Here is a 17,136-nt window from a genome sequence, read left to right as displayed (position 1 = left end):
AAAACAGGCAGTGCTGACACACACAGCATGGAGGAAAACAGGGACTGATAGCTTACTACTCAGCACAATTAGACCCAGTGATTAGATTGTCTCCTACGTGTGTCCGTGCTGTAAGAGCTGCTGTATTACTTATAGGCATGTGAGCTCACACTGACTTTTTCTTTTGACAATTTGTTCCCCACATGACATTAATGCCATACTCGTACAAGTTCAACCAAAACACCTGTCTATGGAAAGACAGATCAGACTTGAATGTGCTCTAATACTAATTCCTGAATACGTCACCCTCAAACAATATAATGTTCTGAATCCAGCCGCTCATCTGCCTGTGGATTCAGAAAAGGGGGAATTGGTGACAGCGTCAGCAGGAGAAAAAAAAAAGTGGTCTGGTACGTTGACATGACGCACGTACATGACTGCTTAGGAACTGATGAGTCAGGAGACAGTGGGTTTTACATATGTTCATGGAAAAAAAACAAAAACCTGTTCCTAATGCATATTCTGAGGTTTTTATTTTTGTAGATGGCTCCAGATACCACCACGATGGGTGATTCTACACTGGATATGCAGTAGTATCCTCACATGAGGTAATCAGAGCTGAACCACTCCCTCCTCACATGTCGGTGCAGGAGGCAGAGTTGAAGGCACTCACCGAGGCGTGTAGAGCTGCTGCAGGTAAAGTCGCTAATATTTACACAGATTCAAATTATGCGTGGGGAATATCCCATGATTATTGCCTTATCTGGAGAAGCAGAATGTTTCTTACATCAGCCGGTAAGCCCATTAAAAATGTGGAGCTGGTGAAACAATTAGTGGAGGCATTGAGGTTACCAGTCCAGGTTGGCATCATCAAAGTAAAAGCACACACGAACGGTGACTCTGTGGAGGTAGAAGGCAACAGAAGGGCAGACGAGACTGCTAATGTAGCAGCAGGGCAGCCTAGGGAGCAGTGGACGGTGGCAGGGAGTCAGCGTATTCCAGTCACACTGAGTCTAGATGTCCTGAAATCCCTCCAGCTGCCCAAACAGAGAAGGAACACTGGGGGAGAATGGGAGCTGAGCTGAACTCAGAAGGAGTATGGGATAATAAGGATAAATTGTATATACCAAGGTCCCTGTTCCTAATAATGGTGCAAGCAACACATGGCCCCACTCACACCTCAAAATGTCACATGTGTCCATGGTAGATGCCTTCTAGATCGTTCCTGGTTTCAGTTACGCAGCCGCAAAGCCCGTACAGTCATGCCTCATCTGTGCACAGCACAACCCAGGTAAAACAGTAATAAATAAATAAATCCCTAAGAAAGCGACACTCAGGCCTCTCTACCCATTTCAGAGACTGCAGGCTGACTACATACAGCTACCCAAGGTAGGAGTGTGTGAAAAATGTCCTAGTATGTGTAGATCTCTTCTCTGGTTGGCTGGAAGCCTATCCGGTAAAATGTGCAAATGCTAAAGCGACAGCAGACAAACTGATGAAAGAACTGATCTGCAGGTATGGTGTCCCAGAAACCATAGAAAGCGATAAGGGTACACACTTCACGGGAGAAATAATGAGGGAAGTCATGCAGGCCCTGGGAGTACAGCAAGCATTTCATACACCATATAGACCATAAAGTAGTGGGAAAGTGGAGAGACTAAATGGGACACTTAAACTGAAAATTCAAAGGCCATGGCACACACAGGAAAGAGCGGGGTAGAGTGCCTGCCTCTTGCACTCTTTTCAGTCAGACACACTGCAAATAGAAAGACAGGCTTATCTCCTTTTGAAGTCCTGTTTAGTAGTTTGCCAGAGACTGGTCTGTACTTCCCACAGGTGCTACAAATGCAACACGGTGCTATGACAGCCCATGTCCAGGCCCTGCAGAAAAGACTTAATGTGGTGCATAAACATGTGTTTTCATCCATTCCAGATCTTAATGCCAGTGCAGACGTACATCAGCTGAATCCAGGTGATTGGGTGGTCATACATAGACACGTGAGAAGGAGCCTAGAACCACGGTTTGACGGCCCATTTTAAAGTCCAGCTGACCACATTCACCTCAGGGAAACTTGAGGGAAAGCCCACCTGGATCCATGGCAGTCACTGCAAATAGATCTTTTCACCAGCAGAATGACTGTTCTAATCAACTTGCTGGCAGTGGTAGGATTTCTGCACCCTACAGAGACACTGGATAAACTTTTAAATGTTGACAGGGACAACAAACGTATTCAACATCATGCTTTTCTTATAAAAGACGCAGAAGGACAAAAACTGCTGGACTGTTGGATCTGTATACACAGCCCAGTATCTGCAAGGACTGTGCTGTACTTAGCCTTACCCCAGGAGCCAAGGAAGGTATTAACACCACACAGCATACCCGATGAGACTTGGACTCAGATTTTCTAGGTTCCTTAAGGCAGGGGCGGACACAGACTGCAGAGGGCCCCTGTGCAAGAAATTTTCCTGGGCCCCCCCCCCATACTGCAACAAAGTTATGTAAACATAGATGCTCCATATAACGCTGTGCCTGTGCCGCCACATATAATGCTCCATACAATTCATTATGGCCCCATAGATGCTCCATATAACGCTGTGCCTGTGCCGCCACATATAATGCTCCATACAATTCATTATGGCCCCATAGATGCTCCATATAACGCTGTGCCTGTGCCGCCACATATAATGCTCCATACAATTCATTATGGCCCCATAGATGCTCCATATAACGCTGTGCCTGTGCCGCCACATATAATGCTCCATACAATTCATTATGGCCCCATAGATGCTCCATATAACGCTGTGCCTGTGCCGCCACATATAATGCTCCATAGTCCATACAATTCATTATGGCCCAGCCCAGATGCTCCATATAACGCTGTGCCTGTGCCGCCACATATAATGCTCCATAGTCCATACAATTCATTATGGCCCAGCCCAGATGCTCCATATAATGCTGTGCCGCCACATATAATGCTCCATACAATTCATTATTACCCCATAGATGCTCCATCCATAATATGGATGGAGCATCTATGGGGCCATAATGAGTAATGGAGCATTATATGTGGCGGCACAGCTTTATATGGACTCCCTCCCTATAAAGCTGTGCCGCCAGATATAATGCTCCAATTCATTATGGCCCCCATAGATAGATGCTGAGTGTCTGATGCTCCATATATAATAACGCCTGTGCCGCTCAATTCATTATGGCCCCGGGCCCGGCCCCCAGGGCCCCATAGATAGATGCTGAGTGAGTGATGCTGCTCCGTCCATATATAACGCCTGTGCCGCCGGCGCCACATATAAATGCTGCAATAAAAAAAAGACATACTCACTCAGTCACCTCGGCTCGACTCTCGTCTCTGCCCGCCCGCTGGTCCTCACCGTCCCGTCTCTCCGCACTGACTGATCAGGCAGAGGGCGGCGCGCACACTATACGTCATCCGCGTGCCCTCTGACCTGAACAGTCAGAGCGCAGAGACGGGACGGGATTGGAAGATGGAGCGGCGCGTGGATCCTGGACAGGTAAATATACTCACCTCCTGCTCCTGGCTCCTCCCAGACCCGGACTGTGGACAGATCATGGTCTCCGCAGACTCCGGGCAGTGGCGGGCGCCGGGCACGGCAGCTTCTGAGGCTGCTCCAGCGGTCATGTCACTCGCTGGGTACCGCGGCGCCGGCCCGGCGCTCATTACAGCAGGCTGAGCAGGAAATTCAGGAATGATGATCCACGCGTCGCAGCGGCAGGCAGGCTGCAGTGCAGCAGCACACTGAGTCACGACTCACGAGGAGTCACAACAATTGTCGATTGCCGACGTGCCGTGCATGTCCGTCGGGTCGGGCCCCCTCCCCGCTCTGGGCCCCGGTGCGGCTGCACCGGTTGAACCGGCGGTATGTCCGCCCCTGCCTTAAGGTTCTTAATGAGGCTGATACAATATATAGACTCCTTTTTAAATCCAGCCAATTGGCTTAGCTGCCTAGCGGGATGGATTATTTTTGGTATTTTACAGACTTGCATGCAAGGATTCGATTTTTTTTTTCAAACTAATTCAACCCCCCTCCCCGATAACACCCAAGATAAATCTGTATTCATACTATTATTTTTTTATGATGTGTATACATTAGAATATCTGCCATTCAGTTATCATAATTAGTTTGCATGTGTACTCACCCTACTTATATCATTTAACCTGGATTGATGATACTACAAGTGTTCATGAAGCCAGAAATTGCCATATGTTCTCTCAGGAGTACTCCATATTGTAGACCTGGAGCATTCAGCCAGGGTCCCCAGATGTTGTCAAATTTCCAACCAAATAATATTGTTTTGCTTATTTATTAACTCATTAACTGTCAGTGGTTGAGTATCTGGCCAATGTTGTGTAACAAGTTTGCGAGCTTGATACAATGTTCGCTAAAGATCCACAGCCATTGGGGATTCAAAACTTCCATAATAAACCTCACATCTGCTTCCTATTTTAATGTAGCTGTCAGGGGATGGTCTCTCATGCGAGACTGAGAGTTTCTGATAGATGTTTGAAATTAAGCCGGTCATGTATTTTGCTGTTGCTATTGAGTCTAGTAAATATTTTTTCAGTATATCCTGTGCCACAGCGCTAAACTGAGTTAGATATGCATGCCTATGTTGTAGGTATCGAAAGAAGAGGCCATGGGCAATCCAAACTCTTTTTGTAGTTTGTTAAAGCTTTTAAGTGTTCCATTTCCTACTAACTGATCTAAAGTCTGAATTCCCCTTGATTCCCAACCTCTGAAACCAGTAAATTTGTCAAAGTCCACCAGTTGATGATTTTGCCATAATGGGTAATATTAGAGTATTCCCTTATCTCCAACAGTCTCTCCTCTGTCCCACACGTTGTACATCATTGCTATGGTCAGACTCAACAATCTGGCTTCAACTTTCTCTGAGGCCAGTCTCACACGTCCAGATAACTCCGGTACCGGAGAAAACGGTACCGGAGTTATCCATGTCCGTGTGTTCGTGTGCTCACATAGGCCATCCTTGTGATGGCCGTGCGTACGTTTTTAGGGTCCGTGTGCTGTCAGTGTGCTGTCCGTGTTCAATTTTAACCCTATGACAGGAAAAACGCACACGGACCCATTGACTTTAATGGGTCCGTGTGACCCGTGCGCTCCCACGGACACTGACATGTCTCCGTGTTTTGCACACGGACACACGGTCTGCGAAAAATCACTGACATCTGCAGAGACACATTGATTTTAATGTGTCTACGTGTGTCAGTGTCTCCGGTACGTGAGGAAATTGACACCACACGTACCGGAGCCACTGACGTGTGAAACAGGCCTGATTGCTGTTGCCAGATCAGCTTTGCAGGTTGGAGCCTTGTCATGGACCATTTTCTTCAATTTCCACCAAATATTTTCAATTGGATTGAGATCCGGACTATTTGCAGGCCATGATATTGACCTTATGTGTCTTATTTTCAAGGAATGTTTTCACAGTTTTTGCTCTATGGCAGGATGCATTATCATCTTGAAAAATGATTTCATCATCCCCAAACATCCTTTCAATTGATGGGATGAGAAAAGTGTCCAAAATATCAACGTAAACTTGTGCATTTATTGAAGATGTAATGACAGCCATCTCCCCAGTGCCTTTACCTGACATGCAGCCCATATCATCAATGACTGGAAATTTGCATGTTCTCTTCAGTCAGTCATCTTTATAAATCTCATTGGAACGGCACCAAACAAAAGTTCCAGCATCATCACCTTGCCCAATGCAGATTCGCGATTCATCACTGAATATGACTTTCATCCAGTCACCCACAGTCCACGATTGCTTTTCCTTAGCCCATTGTAACCTTGTTTTTTTCTGTTTAGGTGTTAATGATGGCTTTCGTTTAGCTTTTCTGTATGTAAATCCCATTTCCTTTAGGCAATTTCTTACAGTTTGGTCACAGACGTTGACTCCAGTTTCCACCCATTCGTTTCTCATTTGTTTTGTTGTGCATTTCCTGTTTTGGAGATATATTGCTTTAAGTTTCTGGTCTTGACACTTTGATGAATTCCTTAGTCTACCAGTATGTTTGCCTTTAACAACCTTCCCATGTTGTTTGTATTTGGTCCAGATTTTAGACACAGCTGACTATGAAGAATCTACATCTTTTGCAACATTGCGTGATGATTTACCCTCTTAAAGGGAATCTGTCACCCCCAAAATCGAGGGTGAGGTAAGCCCACCGGCATCAGGGGCTTATATACAGCATTCTGTAATGCTGTAGATAAGCCCCCGATGTATCCTAAAAGATGAGAAAAAGAGGTTATATTATACTCACCCAGGGGCATTCCCGCTGCTGGTCCAGTACGGCGCCTCCTATCTTCATCAGATGACGTCCTCTTGTCTTCAGGCTCCCGCGCAGGCGTACGTTGTCTGCCCTGTTGAAGGCAGAGCAAAGTACTGCAGTGCGCAGGCGCCGGGCCTCTCTGACCTTACCCGGCGCCTGCACACTGCAGTACTTTGCTCTGCCCTCAACAGGGCAGACAAAGTACGCCGGAGCTGCAGCCTGAAGACAAAAAGAGGACGCCATCTGATGAAAATAGGAGGCACCGGACCGGACCAGCAGTGGGAACGCCCCTGAGTGAGTATAATATAACCTCTTTTTCTCATCTTTTAGGATACATCGGGTGCTTATCTACAGCATTACAGAATGCTGTAGATAAGCCCCTGATGTCGGTGGGCTTACCTCACCCTCGATTTTGGGGGTGACAGATTCCCATTAAGAGTATGATAATCATCTTCTTTGTTTCAATTGACATATCTCATGTTGGAGCCATGATTCATGTCAGTCCACCTGGTGCAGATAAGTGGAAAATTTAACCGTGAGCACTACTAGAGAAGGGGTGCTAAGGACAGGTTCCCAAACCATATAGATTAATAGTAAGAGACCTAGCACTCAACTTTAGGTAAGATGCAGGAAAGATTTATTGTAGTAAATACAGGAAAATGTTTTGTCAATTGTGACCTTCATCAGTTACTACAAGAAGCACAGACATCTGTGTCGGTATAAGGAAAAAATGACAAACAAAATAATAACAATAACAAAAGTATATACAAAAGACATAGCAAACCATATAAGGTCATAATATCACATAACAATATACTGGCAGAGCTACGAGTCAAGCACAATACCAATTCCAATCTCTATTGTTGGATCTATAATCAAGAGAAGGTGTAGAGGTGCCCGAATAGGTCAAAAAGGGACATACCAGAAAGTTGTTAAATAGAAGCCTGTGACGGGAAATATAATCGCTGTACGATCCTGCATACAGATAAGGGTCAAGTGAGTGGACTACATGTATAGGTGCCAAGTAGTATAGGAAAGTCTAGTCCATCTACATATATCAAGATTAGTTTAGCGTGGTTGTTGTAGACAAGCCTGCTGTGAGCAAATAGGAAGATTCCTAAGGAGGCAATAGGAAGTGGCAGCTTATAATAATAGAAAGGCCGAGTATTGAGAGGAGAGATAAATCCGTTACCTGGAGCTGCAGTGCTCCCCGACACGGTATCCACCGCTTCTGACCATGTAGTGTCAGCGTGCCCATATAAGAAGGGAAGGGGCGGGACTATAGAGTGATGCGGCCAATAAGACAGCTAAGCTGCTGGCCGGAAGTGAAGAGGCTGTGCGTACAATGCCGTACTTGCGGTAGTGATACAGCTGAAAAAATCACTGAACTGTGGAGGTGCAGCGGGTATATGTGTGATATGATATTTCTGTACAACCGGGCAGCACGGTGGCGCAGTGGTTAGCACAGCAGCCTTGCAGCACTGGAGTCCTGGGTTCAAACCCCACCAAGGACAACATCTGCAAAGAGTTTGTATGTTCTCTCCGTGTTTGTGTGGGTTTCCTCCCACACTCCAAAGACATATACTGATAGGGAATTTAGATTGTGAGCCCCAATACATACCATATATTTAGGGCAAACGTCATAATATAATGTATGTGGGAACATCACATATAAGATGTCATAAATCACAACAATATACACACTGTAAGGTCTTTACCTATGGAAAAGGAAAGTTATACATACAGTAACATGGTGGCCTTGTGTGGGCACAAAACATATAATATTAATAAAAAATCCCATATGACCGTTCCCTATATAAGGAACCCTACTGTCTGTGTGTTACAAGAATGACGTCAATTCATATTCCCTATTCAGACCCTTGGGGCTCATCGTGTCTAGGGTATGGATCCAGTAGGCCTCACGTTTTTTTAGGAGGAGGACCCTGTTGCGCCCTTGGCCGTGGGGGTGGGACATGCTCTATGACCTGGAATCTTAGTTGAGCTATATTCTCGCCCGCCGAAATGAAATGATGGGGGGGATGGGAAGGAGAAGATTTTTGCACCTTATAGTGGATTTATGCTTAGAAATCCTGTCGCAAATAGGTTGGGATGTTTCGCCTATATAGAGAAGGCTGCAGGGGCATTTGATTAGGTACACTACGTATGATGATTCGCAGGTAAAGTACTCACGAAAATTGAATGACTTTCCAGAAAAGGGGTGTGTAAATGTATCACCTTTAAGCACATTGTTGCACTGTATACAATGCAAACATGGAAAGGTGCCTTTCCTTGGGTTCTGTAGGAACCGTTGTTTCGGTATACTGGATTTCGTGCCCATATCTGCTTTCACTAAAGAGTCCTTTAGCTTAGGTGCCTTTTTGAAACATGGAAGGAACGGATTTTGAAATTCCTGGACATCTGGGTAGGCGGTTGATAACAAGTGCCAATTCTTCCGAATGGACTTCTGTAAAATATAGGCAAAAGGGTGAAAGCTGTGCACAAAGGGAATCCGATTCAAGGATTGTTTGACTGACCATGTAGGGGCATTATACTGTAAGATTCGGTTAGCACCTGTGAGGGGTAACCCCTTTCTTTAAATTTCGTGGTCATCTCATTAAGCCTGTGATGTTGTGTATCTGTATCTGAGACAATACGTCTTACTCTCTGGTACTGAGATTTTGTGTATTGCCTGTTTGTAGCTGGGGAGTAGAGACTATGGAAATGCAGTATACTGTTCTGATCTGTCTCCTTAATGTATAGATCGGTGGAGAGGATTCCTCTAGGATCTTTGATCACCATTGTGTCCAAATAGTTGATACGATAGGGATCATGGCTCATTGCGAACTGTATCCCAGGCCAAGAGGTATTCAGGAGATTAAAGAACATTGGGAGTGTCTCTGAGGAGCCCCCCGATATACAAAAGGCATCATCAATGTAGCGTTTCCATACAATTACATTCTCTCGAAAGAGTGCTTGTTTGTAAATGATATTTTCCTCAAAATCCGCCATGTAGGCGTTTGCGTACGGGGGCGCTACGTTGGATCCCATTGCGGTTACTGTATGTATAACTTTCCTTTTCCATTCAGTCTCAGGATCCGGTTTCTTGGCCCCGCCCACAATCGTCATGTGATTCAATGGACACACCCACAGCCGGCTTCTTACACAATTCTTACCGGGTTAAGAACGCGATGTCATATCACACATATACCAGCTGCACCTCCACAGTTCAGTGATTTTTTCAGCTTTATCACTACCGCAAGTACGGCATTGTGCGCACGGCCTCTTCACTTCCAGCCACCAGCCTAGCTGTCTTATTGGCCGCATCACTCTATAGTCCCGCCCCTTCCCTTCTTATATGGGCACGCTGACACTACATGGTCAGACAAGTGGTGGATGCCGTGTCGGGGAGCACTACAGCTCCGGGTAATGGATTTATCTCTCCTCTCAATACCCCCGGCCTTTTTTCTATTATTATAAGCTGCCACTTCCTATTGCCTCCTTTGGAATCTTCCTATTTGCTCACAGCAGGCTTGTCTACAACAACCTCGCTGAACTAATCTTGACATATGTAGGTGGACTAGACTTTCCTATACTACTTGGCACCTATACATGTAGTCCACTCACTTGACCCTTATCTGTATGCAGGATCATACAGCGATTATATTTCCCGTCACCGGCTTCTATTTAACAACTTTCTGGTATGTCCCTTTTTGACCTATTCAGGCACCTCTACACCTTCTCTTGATTATAGATCCAACAATGGAGATTGGAATTGGTATTGTGCTTGACTCGTAGCTCTGCCAGTATATTGTTATGTGATATGACCTCATATGGTTTGCTATGTCTTTTGTATATACTTTTGTTATTGTTATTATTTTGTTTGTCATTTTTTTCCTTATACCGACACAGATGTCTGTGTTTCTTGTAGTAACTGATGAAGGTCACAATTGACCGAAACGTTTTCCTGTATTTACTACAATAAATCTTTCCTGCTGCATCTTAGCTAAAGTTGAGTGCTAGGTCTCTTACTATTAGTCCACTTGGTGCAACAGCTCTCCAAGGTGTGATCACTCCTTTTTGGATGCAGACTAATGAGCAGATCTAATTTGATGCAGGTGTTCGTTTTGGGAATGAAAATTTACAGGGTGATTCCAAAATTTTTTCCCTCAGAATTGAGTGACTTTTAAAATGTTTCCCCTATGCTTGGTTGAAAAAAGTAACCATTACTGACTACCACATTTTTTGTTCTTGATTTCTTTTAGTGTTTCTTAAAGCCAGAAAGTTGCCATTTGAAATTACTTTTGTTTTGTGCCATGTCTGTGATCTGCTTTTTTTTATACAAAATTAAACAACTGAATGAACATCCTCCAAGGCTGGTGATTACGTAATTTTTGCCAGGGGTTGTAGTATATGTTTGCTCTGCCCCTTTAAGAATGGGGGGTGCGCACGTGCATACTAGGTGTGCCGCTGGGTGCTGCAGTGCTCACACAAGCAGGAAGCAGGAGAATGCAGATGATTGCGCCAAGGATCCGGGGCAGTGAGCAAGCCGGCATCCCTGCATGAAGGGGGAAGGGGACACCATGCAGGGACGCCAGTAGTAGTACTACAAACACATTATGCCGTCATGGATTAAAATCTTTCAGGGCACGCAAGATCTTGCTGCTCATGCCAGCACATGTCAAGGCCCGTTAGAAGTTCACCAATGGCCATCTGGATGATCCAGAGGAGGCAATGGAGAAGGTCATGTGGTCAGATGAGACAAAAATAGAACTTTTTGCTATCAACTCCTTTCACCATATTTGGAGGAAGAAGAAGAATGAGTGCAACTCCAAGAACACTGTTCCAACCATGAAGCATGGTGGGGAAGCATCATACTTTGGGGATGCTTTTCTGCAAAGCAGACAGGACAACTTCACTGTATTGAAGGGAGGATGGATGGGTCGTGGATCGCAAGATTTTGGCCAACAACCTCCTTCTTTCAGTAGGAGCACTGAAGATGGGTCGGGGCTGGGTCTTCAAGCATGGCAATGACCCGAAACACACAGCAAGAGCAACTAAGGAGTGGCTCAGTAAGAAGCATTTCAAGGTCCTGGAGTGGCCTAGCCAGTCTCCATATCTGAAACCAATAGAAAATCAATTTTACACAGCGACAGCCCCGAAACCTGAAAGATTTGGAGCAGATCTGTATGGAGGAATGGGTCAAAATCCCTGCTGCAGTGTGTGCAAACTTGGTCAAGAACTACAGGAAATGTCTGACCTCTGTAATGCAGGACAATGCCAGACCTCATGTGGCTGGAGTGTCAGCAGTTCCTGCAAGATGAAGGCATTTGAAGCTATGGACTGGCTCGCCGATTCTCCAGACCTGAATCCGATTGAGCACATGTGGGACATCAAGTCTCACACCATCCACCAACGTCATGTTGCACCACAGACTGTCCAAGAGTTGACGGATGCTTTAGTCCAGGTCTGGTTGGAGATCCCTCAAGAGACCATCCGCCGCCTCATCAGGAGCATGCCCAGGCATTGCAGGGAGGTCATACAGGCACGTGGAGGCCACACACTACTAAGCATCATTTCCTTGTCTTGAGGCATTTCCAGTGATGTTGGATCAGCCTGTAACTTCATTTTCCACTTTGATTTTGAGCATCATTCCAACTTCAGACCTCCATAGGATATTAGTTGTGGTTTACGTTGATCATTTTTAGGTTTTATTGTTCTCAATACATTCCATTATATAATGAATAAAAATTTACAACTGAAATATTTCATTCAGTGATATCTAGGATGTGAGATTTTAATGTTCCCTTTATTTTTTTTGAGCAGTGTATGTTCCAGGCTCTGACTACAGGCAGATTATACTGATAGAACTACACTGCTGTATACAATGGATGTTTCTGTATTCTAGAGGAGAATAAGATTTTTTCATCCTATAAAATTACTAAAAAATAATAATAAAAAACACTTGATAATGAAAAATAATGTCAATTTTAATGCGTTTTTTAACCCCTTTCTGCCAGCTGACGGGATAGTCCGTCAGCTGGCAGACTCCCCCCTCTTTGAGGTGGGCTCACCGCCGGAGCTTTCAACAGCAGACATGTGTCCGCAATTGACGTGAACGGAATCGCAATCCGCCCGCACCCATTAACTAGTTAAATGCCGCTGTCAAACTTTGACAGCGGCATTTAATAAGCGCCGCCGGCCGCGCGGCCGGAAGCGCTCGCACCGCTAACCCCCGTCACATGATCGGGGGTCATCGGTGCATTGCCATAACAACCTGAGGTCTCCTTGAGACCTCTATGGTTGTTGATGGCAGATTGCTGTGAGCGCCACCCTGTGGTCAGCGCTCATAGCAATGCTGCATTTCTGCTACATACTGTAGAGGTGATCTGTGCTTCACCTCTATGTAGCAGAGGCGATCATGTAGTGCATGCCTCTAGTGAAGCATGCCAAAACAAAAAATGTGTTTAAAAATATAAAAAAATATAAAAGTTCAAATCACCCCCCTTTCGCCCCAATCAAAATAAAACAATAAAAAAAAATCAAACCTACACATATTTGGTATGGCCGCGTTCAGAATCACCTGATCTATCAATAAATAAAAAGGATTAACCTGATCGCTAAATGGCGTAACGAGAAAAAAATCAAAACGCCAAAATTAAGTTTTTTTGGTCGCCGCAACATTGCATTAAAATGTAATAACGAGCGATCAAAAGAACGTATCAGCACAAAAGTGGTATCATTAAAAACGCCAGCTCGGCACGCAAAAACTGAGCCCTCACCCAACCCCAGATCACGAAAAATGGAGACGCTACAGGTATCGGAAAATTGTGCAATTAGTTTTTTTTTAGCAAATTTGGGAAACTTTTTTCACCACTTAGATAAAAATAACCTAGACATGTTTGGTGTCTACGAACTCGTAATGTCCTGGAGAATCATAATATCAGGTCAGTTTTAGTATTTAGTGAACCTAGCAAAAAAGCCAAACAAAAGACAAGTGTGGTACTGCACTTTTTTTGCAATTTCATCGCACTTGGAATTTTTTTCCCATTTTCTAGTACACGACATGGTAAAACCAATGATGTCGTTCAAAAGTACAACTCGTCCCACAAAAAAATAAGCCCTCACATGGCCAAATTGATGGAAAAATAAAAAAGTTATGGCTCTGGGAATGAGGGGAGCGAAAAACGAAAAAAGCTCCGGGGGTTAAGTGGTTAAATAATAAGCATCACAAATCAGTAAATAACACGGACATGTTTGTGTCAATATAATCATAATGACCCGCACAACGCAGCGATCAGATTATTTACAGGAATCTGTAAATTATGGGGAAAAACGGCGTACTTGATATTTATCTCTATTAAACCTATAAAATAATGTAATAAACTAATGCTGAGGCCGTGTTCACATGTTCTTTTTTCTGCAGGAGTCCGCACCAGGTGACGCAGTGACAATCTTCTCTGATTATTGTGTATTTGCTGCGTATCTTTTATGCGTTTTCTCCCATATTTGATGCGTTTTTGGGCAGATATGAAGCCGCGTTTAACACTTTATTAATAGTACAGAAAAGCTTTGATTCTGCGCTTATAAATGTAACGGCGTTTTTTCTCTTCATACATTTTTTTTCTTCTTAATAAACCATATTTCCCTCCCCCTTCTCATCCTTAACCCTTTCCCCCCTGTATTTTGCCTCTATCTTTCATCCCTTTATATTTCCCCTTTTTTGCTGTTATTTGGTTCCTGTTGGTGTCGATATTACTGGGTATTTATAATCCGTCTCCTCCTTTTTCTTTACCCAATTTATGTAAAAAATCCTTAATAAAAACTCCTTTCACAAAGAAGGCGCCTGCTGTTCCCCAAGGACGCGGCTGATCTGTGCGGTTTTGGGGCTTTTTTTTCACGTCTTCTATGTGGAGCCTAATAAAAACGCAGGTAAAAAAACTGCAGAAACTTTATTAATTGTAGAATCAAAGCTTTTCTGTACTATAAAAAGCATTAAAACCGCGGCTTCACATCTGCACCAAAAACGCATCAAATGTTAGGAGTTTAGTGCGAATCCTGCAGAAAACAAAAAACACAGTATTTCCAGGACGTCATCCTGACAGCACTATGGAGGACGTCCTCCTCCCCCTTGCTGGGACAGGAAACACACGAGAGTTCAAAAGGTCCAGTCCCACCCCCATTCCTCAGTGTTTTTCCTGTCCCTGCAAGGGACACATGAGAGAAGCTGCGCAGCTTACCGGAGCTCAGGGGGATCGTGCGGCTTGCCAGATCCTTCCCCCTGTCAAGACGCTCAGGGCAGAAACCCTCCAGAGGGGGGTCCCTCTGCTCCAAAGACCAGCAGCCGCTCCTCCCGTGGGGGGGCTCTCGGCTGCGGACGCGGTTCCCGAGGTCAGTAGCACTCAGCAGCGTGAACGCCGGGCTCTGACTCTTCCGGCGGAAGTTCCGGGGACCGCGTCACTTCCGGTTTGTGGCATCCGTTACTGCGACTTCCGGTAACGCTGATGTACAGGGAAGGTGTGCGCTCCAGCGTGGATCCCAGGTATTGTAGCGTTTGAGAGGCGCTGCAGCGGTCACACTCTGGATACTATGGAGAGCATGACACCTGAGGATGGGGTAAGTGCGCAGAGCGCAAACTCCCCTGACACCCAGTAATAAAGCCACCCTGTCACCTTCCCTATCTTATATCGTTTAGGATAAGGGAACTCCAGCCGTCCCCCCTGGTCAAGTTAAAAGATCTGGAAAAGCCTCCGGGAAGTCCAGCAGATGTCCACTATGTAATGTTAAACTCCCGGACACCCATGGCAAAACCTTATGTGCAGACTGCACATCCAAGGTTATGAGAGAGGAGCAGCCCACCCTATTATCTGAGATGAGGTCCCTAATCAGAGAAGAGGTCCAGGCTTCCCTAGCTACCATGGTCGAAAAATCCAGTCCTATGCCCAGTCGCAAAAGGGCCAGGCGGGAGTTGGAATATACTTCTGAGGACAGATCCGATTCTGAGGACCTTGTCTCCGAGGAAGAGGGCGAGCTTCCTTCTAGAAGCCAGGACCGCCAGAGGAAGTACCTTTTCCAGGCGGAGGACACAAATGAGCTGGTGCAGGCGGTGCGATGCACCATGCAAGTAGAGGAAACATCTAAGCCGCAAACCAGGCAGGACCTGATGTTCGGGGGACTTATGTCACGTCGGCAGACAGTCTTCCCGGTCAGTGAGCATATCAAGGCCATGGTGCTCGAAGAGTGGAAAGAGGCGGAACGTCGGCTGACACTGTCTAAAGACTTTAAGTCGCGTCTACCCTTTGAGCCTGAGGATGTTAAGCTTTGGGACGAGATACCCAAGGTGGATGTCCCGGTGGCGAAGGTCGCCAAAAAGACTGCTATTCCGTTCGAGGACTCGTCAACCTTGCGCGATCCAATGGATCGTAAGGCGGACATATTGCTAAAAAGAGCCTGGGAGTCTTCCGCGGCTCTAATTAAAACCAATATTGCAGCTACCTCGGTAGCCCGGTCTATGCACCTCTGGATGGGTCAATTAGAGGAGCATCTCTCTAGTAAGACCCCAAGGTCAGAGATCTTAAACTCTCTCCCTATAATGAAGTCCGCCACAGCCTTTCTATCTGACATGACGGCTGAGTCAGTCAGATTTTCAGCCAGAAATGTGTCATTGTCTAATGCGGCTAGAAGAGCGGTCTGGTTAAGGTCTTAGTCGGGCGATAATGCGTCCAAAACAAAATTATGTTCAATCCCTTTCTCAGGTGCAAGAGTTTTCGGTCCTTCCCTCGATACCATCTTAGAGTCGGCCTCAGACAAGAAAAAAGGGTTCCCAGAGGACAAGCCTAAGAGGTCTCAGTCCTTTCGGAGGGGATTTCCCTTTAGACGACAGTCTGACTTCAGAGGGTCCGACTTCAGAGGGGGAAGGTCCAATAGAGGGTTTAACAGGGGTTCCCGTGGCCAGAGTAGTAAGAACAGGAGTTTCTTCTTCAGCCCCTCCTCTAAAACTAAACCACAATGACGCCACTCTTATAGGGGGGAGGCTGCGCCATTTCGCGGTAAACTGGAGCAGAGTCACGCAAAATCAATGGGTCCTTCGTACTATCTCAGAGGGCTACAGCATAGAGTTTTACTCGCCTCCGCCAGACAGGTACATCGTACCTACGGTGGTTATGCAAGACTCTCCCATGTTAAAAGACCTGAGGGACATGCTTGCCTCAAAGGTCATAATTCCAGTACCTCCGCTAGAGGTAGGCCAGGGTCATTACTCCTCCCTGTTCTCCATTACAAAACCGTCCGGCGACTCACGTACAATAGTAAACCTGAAGCCTCTGAATGCCTGGGTCAGGTACAAGAGGTTTCGCATGGAGTCCATCCGCTCTGCAATCCTCCTCATAGATCGGAGCGCGGTGATGTGCACTCTCGATTTGAAGAGTGCCTATTACCAGGTCCCTGTCCACCGTCTATCTCAGAGGTTTCTGAGGTTCGCGGTAGTTCTGCCGTCCGGGACCTGCCACTACCAGTTTCAATGCCTTCCGTTTGGACTTGCCTCAGCACCTCGCGTGTTTACAAAGCTGGTCTCAGAGATAGTGGCTTTCCTAAGAAACCAGGGGATTACAATAGTCCCTTACCTCGACGACTTTCTGCTGATAGCACGAACACCAGAGGTCCTAACGGATCACAGGAACCGGACCATCGCTGTAATGGAACACTTGGGATGGATCATCAACTGGCAGAAATCAGATCTGATTCCGGAACACAAAAAGATCTTCCTGGGTGTCTGTCTGGATTCTACAAACAGAATATCCCTTCTACCCGAAGCCAAGCTGGAGTCAATACA

This window comes from Ranitomeya variabilis, chromosome 4 (genome assembly GCF_051348905.1).
Source record: "Ranitomeya variabilis isolate aRanVar5 chromosome 4, aRanVar5.hap1, whole genome shotgun sequence".
NCBI classification, from domain to species: Eukaryota; Metazoa; Chordata; class Amphibia; order Anura; family Dendrobatidae; genus Ranitomeya; species Ranitomeya variabilis.
The sequence above is the reverse complement of the archived record's forward strand: the minus strand, read 5'-3'. Positions refer to the sequence as shown.